Source organism: Lycorma delicatula, chromosome 3, assembly GCF_047948215.1.
Source record: "Lycorma delicatula isolate Av1 chromosome 3, ASM4794821v1, whole genome shotgun sequence".
NCBI lineage: Eukaryota > Metazoa > Arthropoda > Insecta > Hemiptera > Fulgoridae > Lycorma > Lycorma delicatula.
In genome coordinates, this window is record NC_134457.1 from 101,218,319 (window position 1) to 101,231,545 (window position 13,227).

Sequence of the window (13,227 nt, forward strand, 5' to 3'; positions counted from 1 at the left end):
AATGTGGTAACTTTTTAAATTATTACTCGGTATGTACATAAATACTAATCTTATTTTTTTAAAACTAAACTCTTTAATGAAGTTAAGGAAGGTTGTTATTGCAATACCAGTGAAAGGGTATTTTTCACTGGTATTTTTCATAAATTATAATCATTTTCAAATGTTTTATTTAATAAAATTTCAATGGTTACCGTAACACATAAAAGAACGGCATTTAATACCGTTTAGTATTCAATGTTTTGCATTTTGTTTCGTTTTGAAGACTAGGTTTTTCTCTCTTCTCCCATACTAAGGGATTAGTATATTATCACACCATATCATACAATAGAATAAGTTATTTTTAAAGAATATTAACTCCAATAAAACAACTACCGTTATCAAAATGTGGTAATTAATCTTTTTTCATTGTCTCTATTCAGTTTTTAGTTTGATTTTATTGAATCGCTTTTTCCTGTCCTTCTGTCTATAACTTTTTTTTTCATTTATCTATAAAGGGATCAACCAACTAGATTTAATTTTTTTTTTTAAGTGCATGAGATTGGTTACATAGTAATAATGCTCTTGGCATTTTTTTAACAAAAGAAAATTATTAAATTTAATTTAACATTGTATTATTACGTATTTACTTCAACAACATCTTGTATTATTTTTTTGATAAGGGTTTATATAAAAAAAAAATATTTTTTTTTATTTTGATGATTAATACACCATATAAGCTTGAAGCTTATCCAAGAATATGTAGTGAAAATTTTGAGCGTACGTAAAATTCATGCCTGACCGGATTTGAACACGGGACCTCCGGATGAAAAGTCAAGACGTTACCTCTTCGCCACGGAGATAGATAATAGGCATTAAGCAGTAAGCAGTATTAATGAGTATATGCATAAAATAATGAGCATATATCTAAAATGGTAAAAAAAAGCCACTATATTTACCTTATTACTAAAATAAAGATAAATACAAATATAAAACGACTTTTGCGGATGATATGGTTTTGTAATATCATGTTTTTTTCGAGATGATACTGTTTCTCTTCGTGGTTATCTGGAATGAAGATGACAGTTCTTTATTTAATGCTCTCTCTTTGATGAAATGAGATGACTCTTTACTGAAGATGAGATTACTACTGGATATAAAAAATATATAATCAATATCTAAATGATGCTGTGTCTCAGAAGGTGCAGCATGACTAACAGATGTTGAACAAAGACGAAAGGTGATTATAATTAAGACGGCTCCTATCTTGAAAGTACACTTCAAAAATCTTAATAAAATAAAAAAAATAAAAAATGGACTCTAAAGAATATATAATTTTTACTTTCTTGTACGAAGTAAAGGAAGTATTGTGATCGCGAAAAATTCAGATTTTCAGATTTCAACAGAAATATCCATTTTGATCATCCCTGAATCCATTTTGACTAGTTTCGGCGTGAGGTCTGTACGTATGTACGTATGTATCTCGCATAACTCAAAAATTCTTAGCCGTTGAATGTTGAAATTTTGGATTTAGGACTGTTATAACATCAAGTTGTACACCTTCCTTTTTGATTGCAATCGATTGAACCAAAATTGTCCAAAAAAGCCCGAAAACCAAAACATTTGTATTTTGGACTTTTTCTTAACTGCAGTAATAAGCCTTCATTGATAACTTTTCAATGATGTGTCATAAGTGGTACTTATTTTCATTGGTTCCAGAGTTATAGCCAAATAAAATTTTAATTAATGAAATACTTGGATCTTATAAGGGGAAGACACATCGGTTCAAATCCGACTTCATCTCTTTTTTTTTCTTTTATTAATTTTTTTTGTTATTTAAATGTATTGATTTATTAATATTTATTAACCTCTGATTGTAAAAAAAATTACAATAAATAATAATTCTTTAATGACAATAAAGAAAAAAACATATATATATATGAACAAATATCAGAAGTTATTAATGAAATAAAATTTTATGTTGTCATCATTATTGCTTTCTAGACTCGTAGCGCATTGACATTACACATAAAATAACGTCTTTTTTATTCTGTATTCGAAGTATTTTTTATTCAAAATAATTAAGGAATTTAGGAGAAAAATTAATGGTAAAAATGTGTTAAAATTCCTTCATTCGTGAGAGTTCATCACGTTCGGTACCAATCTGTTGATGTTGTTTCTCCGTATTATTTTTTTTATTTTGTCAAGGCAAAGATTTCCGCCTTTGTATTTTAGAGTTAAAAATAAAAAAAAAGTATGTACATAAAATAAAAAAAAAATGTATTTCTTTATTAAAAATGCAGAAAAAAAAACACTTATCGAGTTCACAAAATTTTTATATTTTGAAAACAGTACATAATTAAACACAATAATATAGAAACCTTAACTCGGAGAAAAAAATAAATAAAACAAGCATTTAAAGATCTGGAGTTTTATTTCAACTGCAAGTTTTTAGATCAGTTTTATTCTTTTGAAAAAAAAAAAAAAATTGAATTATTTTGAACAAAGATTTTTGCACTGAATTTATTTTTAGCGTTTTGTTACGTCTTTCGCTAAAAAGACGTAACAAATTTAATTAGCAATGATTGAATTTTAGCTATTCTTATTTTTCTTTTATTTTAGAAGCATTTATTTTAATGCTATATCATAAATTATGTTTAAATATGACTATTGCAGGATAAATCAATTTAAAATGAAATATTATGGATGCTTACATTCTCTCCTAAGAATTTTACGTAATTCATAAATAAGTAAGTAGGTAACGGAAGTAAAAATATATGTACGATTAATTATTTTTTGTTTAATTACTAGAACAATAATAATGAAAATATTACTGAAACCAAAAGAAGATATTAATATTACTAGAATTACTATACTAAAGTTTATGGTATCTAGACTTAAAGATAATTAAGGTACGCAAAATTAATTACAGACCGACAGATCAGACGTTGTATGAAATGGTAAATAAATGGGTTTCATTAAATTCAGTAAAATAAAGTGTCAGTTGACTAATCTTGTATTACAAAAGGCTGGCATTGTTGTTCTTTGGGTTGAATATTTAATTATATTAAAGTACTTTTCCAGGAATTAATATTTGTTTATTAAATTATTTACCAGCAAAATAAATTTCAGAAAATAAATTTATAAACTTTCTCAAAAGTAATTTATTTAAACAAATAGCTTACTATAGTAACAAAACTTAAACTAATTTTATTATAGTACATTAACTACTACTTTACATTCTGTGTTATTAATTTTTTTCAAAAATGAGTGATTTATAAATTTTGAAACAAATATGCTTTTAAAATTGTATGAATTTGAAAATTAATAACTTGCTACGTAGTAATGTTAAAAATGGAATCTTATTTTAGTTATCCCAAACATTTTTCTTTTAATGAGCTATTATTGTTATTCAAACTTTCCCCCGAAAAATAATCTAAGAACTAAAATTAATAGTAGCTTTTCTGTTAAATAATTCCTAATCTTGAATTAACCTCCTAAACTCGACTTTATATTTGTGTGAAACGTGCAAAACTTTTTTTAAAATACAAAATTCGTTGAAAAGGTTTAAATGATTATTCATTTTCCGATTCTACGTATCCAAATAAACAAAGAATGTTGTATAAAAAAACATGGTTCCCCTTCGTTTTCCTTATCCACCAGGTTTTGTTTTAAAGAAAAATGTATTTATTTTCCAAATACTTTATTTCCAAGACAGGATACAGAAATCATTATAATATTTGGTATGCATGGTACACAATTTTTCTTTATAATAAAGAATTATGGTTGGAAATTTTAGTATGATGAAGACATCAACTTTTTACTCTTTTATCAGCTGGTAACTTTTTTTTTTTTATACTACATCCCCAAGGAAACCGGTCTCCTACGTTAAGCAAAACACAGTCACCTCGGAGTGTCGTGGCAGCAGTCTCTTCCCACCGTAGCTAGCCCTCTTCTGGAGCTTTCCCATCGGTATTTCCTCAGTTTAATCTAGACACACCGACTCCCTCTTCCGAATTCCGAATAGCCAATATGCCCCTCCGCTGAGAAGCTACCCTTCGCGTTCCTATTCTACCAGCTCCAGATGTGCATTCCGAACATCCTTCGCTTCGCGACCAACTCATATCTTGAGGTTCTCTATGTCATTATTGTAGAGTCCCGACCCCCCCACTCTTGAAGGTGGGCGGGCCAAAACACCGAAGGCATAGAGACTGCCTCCCTGGCCGACACGTGCCTGCCTAAACGTCCACATGTTTCGTCCTCCAGTTTTTTTTTTTTTTTAACAACACGCAGACTTTCACACGTACAATCCCTACGTCAGGGTGCTACTCACCCAAGTATACACCGTTATTCCGCCCGCATTACATCACGGGACCATCGCCACCCTTACCATTTATCAGGCTGCACATCCAATCCTTCCGAAACACCATCCAGTATCAAATACTCACACTAACTACCCTTTATGCCACATCGCATCCGGGTGTTGCCACCAGTCTTTAGTCACTTGGTAGCATTCATCACAGCGTCGATGAGAAACCGTTGCTCCGTATACAATGAAAGTAATGTAAGCAAAAAATAAAAGAGTACACAATATTATCATCAAGTAGAATAGAACAGAAATCACACATTTATCATGGTAGTCTCAATGATCCTTGTCCGCACAAACCAAACATGGACATGTACAACAAAGAAAAAAATCAACATATAACAAACTGCTTCTTAACCAAGGAAATAGAAAATAAGAACATACAACATTATCATTGAGCACAGAAGACACAGTAATAACGATTTCATCAGGACGGCCCCATTGAGCCTAGTGCTAACTATTGGACATATACATTTACAGCAAAAGAAAGACAGTAATACAGAAAAAATTACTCCTTACCCTAAAAACTATTACATATGTTAAAACGTCTCTACCTGGCGAATATGCCTGCTATTTGTCATGCCTCAGTCCTCGTTGCGGCCATTTAGCGACCTGTAGCCCCCATACAAATATTAACAAGTCCAATTAGAAGAAATAGACAATATTATTATGCAATAACATCGCTCCAATTATCATCGAGCATCGCATGGCTACTCTCCCTTATTCGGGCGTGGTTGTCCGACGAGTCCAGTCCTTAGGCTTGTTACGCCGCCTCCCTGAACCTGCCTTCCTCTTAATTGGTTCGCAGGATCCGTCCCTCCATCATATCCACAGTGTTCCAATATCTCCTGCTTCAAAGCATGTACTCCACCAATTTTTTTTTGGATTAAGCCACACCAGATCTAGATGACTTCTGATATGATCCCACCAGGCACACCGAAAGATCGTGTGCTGCGGCGTATCTACTTGATCGCAGTATGTACACTCCGGAGAAGTCTTTTCTTTAAATCTGTGTAGATAGGTTTCAAAGTCACCGTGGCCTGGGAGGACTGAGTAAGTAGCCCACCTTCCCATGTTTCCTCCGAAGCCACGAATCAATCCTGACGATCACTCTCTTTGTCCAGCGGTTTTGTGGAGATACTCCACCGATCCTACCAATCCTGCAGCATCAGTCTCCACGCTTCAGATCTCGTCATTCCGTCAAACCACAGCTGGTTTACCCGCAGACGGATAGGACGGACCCCATCCCAACCCCATAGGGGAAGACACCCACGTTGTGACGTTACCGGTCCCCAAACAACCCCATTCGTTCCAAGCCCTGAGGGGCTTTACCGAAGGTTGTGTTAGACTCTCTAACTGATTACATAATACAGTCATCAGCCAGGCCTCGGTCGGGTTGCCACCTATGTAAATGCCTCGGCAGACATTTGGATTAGTAAAATGTATATCAAATTTCGCCTTCACGTAGGCCTCAAACGGAAATTTTCACATCCAACCTAACATGATTACCCCAAATTAATTAACCGAAAACGCGGTAGCGCGAACCCCGCGCCTAGTCCAGATTTGACAGCACCGTTCGTGACTGTGAATCCTGCTGACAAACCCAACCTCGGGTTTCTTGGGCTGGCTGGTTTCACATCCGCCCATAACCACCTCAGCATACCTACGCGGCTGTATTGGGGCCGGGGCTGGGGCCGGTTTATGGACTGCAGTTACTTCCTTAGGTTTTGAGGCAAGATTTTCAAAACCCGCGACGAGAGCTGTGAAAGCTTCTCGGAAGAATTCGAGACGAAGCAATAATATCCTCTTGGTAGCTGCACTAGTACACTTGGGGTTTGCTAGATAAGAAGACAAGCCATAGAGTTCCACCAAAACTTCTTGGGCCAACGAGGCAGAGCTGCCAAGCCTGCCCCCAGCTTGCAAAAACTCTTCTACGAATGGTCCATACCCTCCCGGGTGGTCACCCCTATATCTACTTCTGAGCCATCATTGTCAAAACCTGTGTTCGAGGAGGTCGAAGGAAAAAGCTCCGGCCCCCTCCTCCGGCTAGGCTTCTTACCTGCCTACCTAAATTTGGTCATGGTCGGAGATTCCCATAACAGTATAAGAACAAAATGCTCGCTGATTCCTCCTATTTAAATATATTGGGCACAAGCCTACAAGCGTGACGACTACCCGCAGAGAACCACGGGCACCTGGACCGGGCGATACACAGAGGCCACCTTGATTGCCGTCCTCCGTTGTATTGAGGACAGCGCTGTCCTCTACTCACCTTCTCCAGCGCCTCAACCCACACCGGCACCGCGTAGAGCAAGCATCGATGTTGTCACTGAGAGTATGACCTCCTCTTCCCAGCCCGAGGTCTCTGTCTGTTGCACATCAGCTTCTCCAGGAAATCAAGAGCCCTTCCTGCCTTGTCAGCGGCCTCCTTAAGATGGGAATTGAAGAGGCTCGACTTTTCAAGCCACACGCCGAGGTACTTAACACACCTCAACGTGCGCATCTTCGTGTCTTTGACAATAAATTCCAATTCCCGTAGGACCGTCTGCGGCCCACCACCGCCACCATCGTCGTCTTCTGTGGGGCGAGGTTCAGGCTTCAGCCTGTCATTCACTTTGTTGATTGCCTCGCACGCCCTTTCCTTGACCTCTTCCTCATTGCTGCCAGACACTAGGAGTGCCAAGTTGTCTGCGTAGTCGACCGCCTGAGTGTTCCCTGGAAACTCCAGGCTCAGGAGACCGTCATACACAATATTCCACAATTTCGGAGCAAGCATGGAGCCCTATAGTACCCCTCCATACACTCCGAACTCCACTCTTCCCTCTTCGGTGTCCACTCGGACCCATCGTTCATGAAGGTAGTAGTTGCGGGTGGCTATGATATACTCGCCGAGTCCTCTTGCTTTTAGCGAGTTCAGTATCACACTCCACGTGTGGGACTCCACGCTGTTAAAGCCGTTCTGGATATCAAGGAGGATAACAAGCGGTATCCTCCTTGTTCGCTTCGTGCCACTCTCCCTGTCCCGCGCCCACGCGGGACACGGTGGACTGGGGTCCACCTCATACTTGGCCGCATCGATCGTTGACCGTCTCCAAGTGAAGCCATATCGTCGCGGTGAGAAGGCCCATTCACTTCTAGCTCTGCCGTAATCCTCTCTGAGAGGGGAGCTGATAATATTTATTTTTAACAAAATACGTTTTACTGAATAAAACTTAAACATTTAGTTGTAAATAAAAGTTATATTATTTTTGAAAATTAGCCGAGAAACAATCAAGTTACTGCAGAAAATTGATAATATAATTTTAACTGAATTTCGTTTCCACCACAAATTATTTTTAATAAACTTGAGTTTTTTTATTGAACATTTATTGTTCATATTGATGTACAGAGTGATTCAGGAGCAAAAGGGAAATAATTTTCTAAAGCTTGAAATAAGGAAACGTTCATACAAACATATAACCGAAAACGTTTTGATATCGAGTTACGGCCAGGGAAGGATTTCACCTTGATTTCAATTCCCTTGGAAAAATGAGGTCATATTGAATTTATTAAGGTATTACATAACAGGACAACTTCACAGTTTCTTATGTTTTTTGACCAAAAAAAAATTGAATAAACAGGTCCAAGAAATGTTACATTCGGTAGTTTTCTTGACATTCAACGTAAAACAGATAAATTCGGTGTCGAAAAATACGTTTTTTTTTTCAGGTTGGAAGTACAATAATTTTGTTAACTGATAAAAGCGTAAATTTTTATATCAAATCAGAAAATTTATTTATGAGAAAATTCAATCAATAAAGTCTATGACAAACAAAAAAGTCAACGTTTATTATTAAAAATAAAACAGAACATTACAGAAAAATGTTATGAATTTGTAAAAATTAAATATGCTGCAGTTGTTTTTGGTATAATAAATCTAGACCTAACAATAATATTGGAAATATTAACTGTTTGATTCGAAATTAACTTTAATATTACTTATTGTCATCATAAAATATTTTCACACTTTTACAGAAAAAATATATTTTTAGTTACAAACCAGTTTTTCCATGTCTTAAAAAAAATTATTGTACTTCAGAACTAAATAAAAAGTGATTTTCGACTACGAATTTTTCTGTTTTACATAGATATCATGAAAATTACGGAAGATACATTTCTAGGCCCTGTTTATTCGATTTTAAGGTCTAAAACATAAGAAACCAACATTTTTTCTCGTTTTATAACGACTTAAAAATTAGCCGGAAATCGATAACAAAGCGTTCTCGGACGTATGTTTTTATGAACATTTTTCCTTATTTGAAGCTCTAGAATCAGTTCTCAAATTATTTCCCTTACCTCCTGAAGCACTCTGTATAAGCTGATATATTAATCTATATTACATATCTCCTCCAGGCTGATTCCGATGAAGTCTGTAATGATAATCTCTGTATATCTGACATTGACGACATTTAATTTAGGTAACAGACTGTCAGGAGGGTAGGAGATAAGGGCCTTATGAGTACCAGATCGCAAAATTTTACTCAAAGGCCAGGTGATTTTTTTACATACTTTAATACTTTTTAAGCTAAAATACGTTCTGCGTTTGGTCTTTCTTATTCAAACCACCATGCAGAAGTGAGGACAAACTATATTTTCTACTTTTGTATTGTTTCTGGACTTAAAGTCACATCATTGTACTAATTACACGATCCATCCGATTATTATGTAACTTTGTTTATGCATTTGGGCAATTTCATTCTGTAATGGTAAATAATCGAACTAATTTGTTTATTTTTCCTTCAGTTACAAATTTCTTAGATTTCTTCACTGAATCAACGAATTTTTATTAAATAGTGATTTTTCTTAATCAGAGAAGCATTATTACAGATGAATTATTGATTTATAAAATGAGGATAATGTTTTCGATAAATATAAGTTATAAGTTGAATTATTAGTTAATAATTTCTCAACCATCACAGAACTAAGGTTTTAGGATGACGTCAATATAGATGTATATTTTGGGATATATTATATTTCAATTAATTTTCTTTATCTCATATTTATTTATTTGTATTTTAACTTATACAACATTTATGGTTACTATACGATGAATAATTTCAAAAAGCTCGAAAATATTTTATTTGTAAAAGCCTCAACAACAAAAATAAATTACATTCTAGTTTAACAATGAATTAATTAAAAAAAAAATTTATAAATACAATAATGTAATGTACAAATATCTTAGAAATTTTTCAGGTAGAATATTAACGTTTCAAACTAATTTTAGAAAATTTTTCAAAAAATAGAATAATTCTTATGACGATTGGTTGTTCATAATAATTTAGCACATTTTAAAATTGTACAATATTAGTATTAGTCACAGGCATTTATAATTTAAAAAAAGTTATCTCCTGATTTTTTATTGTTGATTGTATAATGATATTAATATAGAATTTCTTAAAATCTTTGAAACTTTGTAAAGTGATTTCAAAGTCATGTAATTAATAAAAAAATAATGGACATTAAAAAGCTGAAATAATTGGTCAGTGGATATTTGGGTAGGTTTTTTCAGAATACCAAATATTTTTGGCCTTCATTACTGGTTAAAGATGAATATGATATACTTAGCCCCAGTTAACAAATCCTATAATGATTCTATATTTTATTAATGCCATATAAACTGTTTTTAATATTTTTTAAATAAGGTTATTACGTAGGGATGAAAATCTGTAGGCTATTTCTTTATATTTGTTGGTGGGTATGCAATATTTTATGTTCACTTTATAGGTTGTTGATCTACGATGACATCCAAGTTGTCATAATTGTTATTCTAACCTGTAACCTACCAGTTACGTAATGTCATTTTTTAATAGGACTGCTACTATCTTTGATGTAATTATTAATAATACTATCTAGTGAAAGTAAATTAATGTTTATATAGTTATCTAAAGAATTTTCTGTCACTTCAAAATCCATATAAAACGTTTTGTCAGCATTCATTGTACAATAATTTTTCATACTTCTTAGCCCTATTTTACTTTTTTCAACAATTTTATCTTAAAACAAACCTTTGGAAAAAAACCGAATTACCCGTACAATTGATCACCTTACCAAAATCCTTCTTACCTTAACTGATGTTATTTTTGCACTTATTAATATTCTAACCAACACAGTTCAATTACAAATAGTAATTTGACATTCAGTGGAATAACTTATTTTCGATGAATTAAATTACCAATTACGCTTATTGCTGTTGCAAATTGGCTACTGTATTGCCTGATCATAGCCAGTGAAAAATTTTCTCTATTGTCTATAAATGAATTGTTTGTGTTACTCACATATATTTCATTTTAATTCATTGAACACATTCGAACAAAAGGGACGTGCATTTTTAATATCTGAATTTCTTTATAAAGCGCAGAATTTTAATTTGTTAACATCTTAAAATAAATAAAATTTCAGTGTTGTATACCAGTATTAAATAAATTTCAATAACGATTACTGAATATTGTTTATATATGTATAATTTGATATATATAAATATGTATGTGTGTATACATATATTTCATTTAATATGAAATACGAGGCACAAAAATTATTTGTTCAAAATGTAAATTTCGTTCCATCAATCATTTTTGTTTTGATAAATTGTTATTCAGATATATTTTCTTCTTAAAAATAAACAGAAATAGTAAATTAATGTTAACTAATCTTTATAATGTGGAATAGATAATCGAATGACAAAAATGAATTAAAAAATTAAATAATCAATAAAAATATTTTTTTTACAGACACCAAATTTATTAGTTTTCTCTTCTGTAATCTGATGTTAAAACGGTTTATTAAGTAACAAGAGCAGTGAAATAAGAAATAAAAATAATATTTATTTGTATCATAACATCTATTATTCATATGCAAAATAGTAATTCTACTTCCTTCTTTTATCTTCTTGTAGATCTATATTATGTTAAAACACTAAATATTTATTTACAATGATATATCACACTATAGTATATTACATTTAAAATAATCTATTCAAATATAGTTTGCTTAAACCCTGACTATAAAATCTATTTCTAAAATTTATCTTCAATAATTAAGTTGCAAGAAGCAAAGAAATTATTTTGTAAGATTGTAGAGTTCCCAAATGACATTTTACAAATTTTCCAAGGAAACTGGTTTAAATTAAAAATATTATCTTAAGTTTTAGCTTCATGAATTTTTTTATTCAAAATCTGTAAGTAAATCATTGATAAACAATTTTACAAACTCATGATAAGAGTTTTATTTCAAACACTTTAAAGAAAATCTTCTAAAATTTAGTTTTCCAGATATTTATTAGGTTTTTTATGTTGAATGATATTAGTTTTTAACTTCTATTAAACATTTTCAAACAATGTTCCTTTCAGAAATTTTTCAAACGTATTAATAATTATTTCTGATGGAGTGAATAAATACCAAAATATATTCTTATCTTATAAATAAAATATATTTTATTTAACCATGTACGTTGTTTTAGTTAGTAATATTTATTTGAGATTGACATATTTTAAGCTGATTATTGCCACAAAAAGTGCATAATATCGACAAGTATGTTAGAAGGGGGTAATAAAATTAAATTTTGCCTCTTGACATTTACGTAAAATATAATGAAATTATTTTTTAATATATATATATATATATCTAACTGAAAAAGTAAATCATTATAAATGAATATAGCGTAAACAAATTAATTTTTGTTATAAATTGTTACAAAAGAAATAATAGTAATAATAAAATATAAATAAAAAACAATTGTAGGTTAATTTTCTAATAAGTTATTTAAGTATATAATCTTGAACGAAAAGTGAAGTTAAATAAAAAAAAAGAAAAGAATATATAAATTTTCGCAATTTTAAAGTTCTTATAAAGTTGAATTTTATTCAATTTTAGTTTTTCACTTTTAAAAGTCAAAAGAAAGAAAAAACATAACGGTAAATATGTTGGCACTAAGTAAAATTAAAATTTACCCTTATTTTCTTTCAGTTTCTTCTAAGTGAGAAAAAAGTTTTAATCTCTTTTAACACTTTAATAAGTTGAAAGTTTAGTACTTACGGAAGTAGCGTATAGGAATGGTTAGGGAAAATTTAGATGATGACTTGTCACCTAGTAAAAAAAGAAAACGTAATAAACTTTTAAAAGTTGATTGAAGTCATTGTTCAGTAAAATTACTTGTGAAGTATTACAAATTGAAATATAATAATAGTGCATTTTCTAAATATCTGTTCATATAGTTATGAACATAAATGGTCAAACTCTATTAATTAACAAATCAAATCTTCTAAGCTAAAGCAAAAAGAATACAAAATTAGATTTGTCAACAACCTGTTTGTTTCGTTTACGGCATTTTGTAATGTACAGGAACTGGTAGTCGTACCTTCGGAAACCATTTCTTACTTAATTTCCTGAATTCCAAAATATTATTCCTTTGGTAATAACCGTGAATAACAAACTGAAAAGCTTTTAAAGAGAAATTATGTACATTAGCATACTACTCAGAGAAGATGCTTAAATTTTTACTTTTTTTCCGTCATAGTTGTTTATAACTGGATAATTATTAGCATATATAATATATATATATATATATATTGATATAAGGCAGTAATTGAATTAGGATAATAGAACAAGCCTGTTACAAACCCTGTCCGTTTTCTTTGCATATTGATATATACCTTATTTTTATCTTTATTTTCAAAATGGCAACATTTGAAATTAAAAAAAGAAAACGTTAAAATATGTGACATAAAAATAGTAAGTAGTTATTCTCGTACTTAAGTGTAGTCACACTAGATAGTAGCCTCTTTACATTATTTCTCTGAATTTCGTTTCTTTTATGAATAAATACAGTTACTAAAACTTAATTTTAG